We start from the raw sequence: 4,129 nt of genomic DNA, 5'->3' as shown, positions 1-4,129 counted from the left end.
CATCCGCCAATAGGAAAATAGAGTTCAGTGAGATGACGCGAACAGGTTATGCTCGTTATGCTTATTAGATGTGTGCTGTTGTACATACACAGGCAAAAATGGTCAAGATATGTTATTTATGTGGCAAAAAGCCTAATGCGCCTAATGCGACTGAAAACATTAGTTTGCATAGGTATGAAATAGGTATTAGTTTGCACTGATTATCATGAAATTTCTGTAAGGGATTGCACTGTATTCTTATATACATAACGGCAATCTTGAAAAAGTTTATTTCATAAAATTAGGATTAATTTATTTATTCCGACTAAACTGACTCTGTTAACTGTAACAAGGTTATACCCTGAAGCGGAATCAATCACTTTTTCCTTCTTCCTTACACATATATGTATATTTATCCTTCTATTTATTATTGATGGAGGGGATGATCCGACGCATGCGCACAACGTTCAAAGTACGCTGAGAAAGAGAGAGAAGTATATTCCCGCACCGTGGTTCTGGGACATGGACTTCTCTCTCATCTAGCCATATAGTAGTATTACATATATGGCCAGCTGTGACAGTAACGGAGATATAAACAGCCACTTTACTAAGAACGGGATTGGCTACCCAAAGTTATGGCGACTTAGGATGTGCAAGCAAATCTGCGCGTCTGACTCGAAAACGGGGTATTGATACCAAAGACATAGAGAATGGACTGCGCGATCCGTGTGTCAAAATGGTCAACAAAAATGAGAGAGAGGGACCGTGGAAGACGGCCATCTCCCTCTCATTCTCTCTTCCATTACACCATGGAATGGAAAAAGATAGAGATATTTATAAAAATATTTTTATAAATTAATATCTCGTTAACTACTGTGACAATTGTAAAATGGTATAGGACTTTTCTTCTCAGTTTAGTCCATTCTACACCCTGTACGGAATATGTTTCACTAATTATCAAACACCCTGTATATGTCGTTGGTCGACACATTTTGATATTACTTTAGCGTTTTCTCTTGGTTGCACCAGTGATTGAACCAGTTCATCTTTTTTTCCTTTTCCCTTCTCCTGGAGAGAAAAGGAAGAAAGATGAATTAGTGCAAAAGTTCAGCTGAGTGTTGCACTGGGTGCATCCAGAAGCACAACTGCTCACGGAGCGCTCAGTGAGCTATTGTTCTGTTTGGTTTGTATTTTTAGATCTAATGGAATATGTCAATCAGATAAAAAAGCTCACTGAGCGCTCAATGAGCGGTCGTGCTTCTGAATGCACCCACTGGTGCAGCCAAGAGAAAACGCTATTAAATGCGGGATCGCGCAGTCTATTCTCTATGTCTTTGGAATTAGCCAATCACAGTTGAAAATTCTTTTGAACTCTTAAGCGGGGAGCACAAACTTTTGCATAACGCATAAACCATATACATAAAGAATTTGATTGGTCCATTGACTCATGCATAAGAAAATGGGCCAATGAAATTCCTTATGCACATGCTTTATGCGTTATGCAAAAGTCTGTGTTTCTCGCCTTAAGCGGGGAGCACAGACTTTTGCATAACGCATAAACCATATAGCCCGCGAAGAAGGCGCGAAAAAAATACATATACATATTCGTTATATAATTAGTTATTATTTTTAAAAGTTTCAGTGATCGAAAATAGATTTGAAGGGATTCAAATGTTATTCTTCAAATGTAATGATTTAGTTATTGACTGATTCCATCTCAAATCGTACAGAGCGGACTGGGTGATATTTTCAGAATAAATTTACATCGAAGTATATGATTCAATAATGAAAATAAGGAGACCCGTATTTCACCGTTTGCCGAAAAAAAATTTTATGGCGATGCTAGGAGCTTGCGAAGATGTAATAATACAATAAATATACCCCGGCAACATATATCTTTTTTCTCATTTTATTAACGACTCCTTTTATCTCCTTATGTGGAGCATAGGACGTCTATAGACCTCTTTTGTCCGAGGCCTATATTCGTTTCTCGAATCAAATTGTTTTTCGGATTTGTGGGTGATTGGTCCACAGAATCCTACCTCAGTCAGATATTAGAGACAAATATCTACTGATATGTATACTACTGATGTATACTGATGTATAGGACCTACAGTTTAACGCCGAATCCGAACGGCGCTGATGATCATAGATCTTTTGGTCACCAGATGGAGCCATTTTTTGGCTCATTAAACGCGAAAAATCGCGTTTGGGCGCACGTGGGATTGAACTCGGGTCTACAAATCGCGAGTCAATCGCACAGAGCGGTGAACCACTCGACGCCACCTCATTCTATTAGATATACTTTAATGAGAGGTTCATATCGATAACCCATATTGTATTAAATATTATATATGAATTTATTTTAATCTGGTGACCATCAAAACCAAGTATTGCATTATTAAATTTCATATTGAAATTGGTAAATTGACAAATATACAATATAAACAATTATTATTAATTATAACAATAAATTCATACCACCAGCCTCAGAAATCGCATTAGTACATGTTTGGCTGTTCTTGTCAAATATAGTTGGCACCGCTATACTCTTTAATTTTTTTGAACCATCGACACGTACCTTCTCCCATATGTCAGAAGCGAAGTGACTCTGTAATTTAAAAAATACAGTTCCCACAGAAGAAAGAAAAAATTGCTATACAGTAAATACAAGTAAAATTTGATAAGAAAAGAGATTTTTACAACTACACCCTGCAGATGACTGAATTCTAATATGGTAATTTACCTCGCATAGACAAGAATTATTTGTCGGCAATCAGTTCTTTTTATTCAAATTCTCGATCCATAACTTTCTTCGTGGTTCATGCTTCGGGAAAAAACACATTTTTATTCCTGCTGCTGATCTTCTGCCGCGAGCAAAATACATCGACCCATGTTGCGGCATGCCACAGATTACTGTCACTCAGGTTATGTAAACAAAATGTTTTATTACATTAAAATACTTTAAATTACTTAGATTTAATGTTTAAAATGCTCAGATACGTGAGAAATGACACAAATTTTGAATGCAAAAAACAGAATAAAATAATAGTTTACATCAGTATAAAGATAATTTAGAAATATACCTATATGAATAAAATACGCTCCTTTGCGAAGGCACTTTTGTTCGTGAATTTCCAAATAATAATTCCCAAATAATAATTGTGACGTCTGCACTCTGCTAAACCGTTTCAATTTCAATCTGAAAAACCGGGTAAACACAATACACAAATACAGTTGTTCACGTATAGGTTAACACACTAACCAAGCGTAGTGTCCCAAAACATGGCGGCGAAATTACTGGCCAATCACGAGTAACCAGTCTCTCGTCTCATCTCTTACTAGAGGGTCTCTAATTCGAACCATTATAGGCCAGTCAAGTAGTACATTCATAAAAGAAAGTGAAGGGAACAGGGTTTTTTTTTAGTGGGTCTTGAAAAAGGGGTCAAGGAGAGCTTAACCCCAAGTTTGCACCCCTGTAAACCTTGAGCTTTTTTAAGGGGGCTCAAAAACGTGTTTTTTTTTTATTAAAATGGCGATAACTCGGCTGCTATTGAAGCTACGAGGTTCACTAATAGCTCATTTTGAAGGTTTTTTTATCCTCTACAAGTTATGTCTAGACACTTTGTAGCCTAGAATCGATAGTTTTCGAGATATCGAACGAGAAAGGAAAATTGTGAAGTAAAAATTTTACTTTTTTGTTTATAACTAATTACGGTCGCGAGATATGGAAAAATTATGTAAGAGAAAGTGTAGACAATAAAAAAACGAACATTTTACCCTTTTTAATCGTTTCATTTAGTTCAAAATTGCGCCTTGTAGAGCGCGCCAAAGTTGCAAGTCAACGTGAGCGCGTCATCGTAGCGCGTCGATACCGGGCGCAAAATAGTTTCCACGTAGATTTCGATTCCATTAACGTCATAAACAATGCTTAGTATTTTTTTAAAATACTTTTTTCGCTTTGAAAATTAGGTTTCATGACTTTTTTCATAAGGTATTAATTTTTCGAAATATTATATAATGAAGGAAAATACCGAAAAATTTTAATTTATTTCTTAACCGTTTTTGGCACATGGATCTGTAATTATTATTATTATTATTATTATTATTATTATTATTATTATTATTATTATTATCATTATTGTTATTA

The sequence above is a fragment of the Cyphomyrmex costatus genome, unplaced genomic scaffold (assembly GCF_001594065.2).
Source record: "Cyphomyrmex costatus isolate MS0001 unplaced genomic scaffold, Ccosl1.0 scaffold129, whole genome shotgun sequence".
Classification (NCBI taxonomy): Eukaryota; Metazoa; Arthropoda; class Insecta; order Hymenoptera; family Formicidae; genus Cyphomyrmex; species Cyphomyrmex costatus.
Note: the sequence above shows the minus strand (reverse complement) of the source record.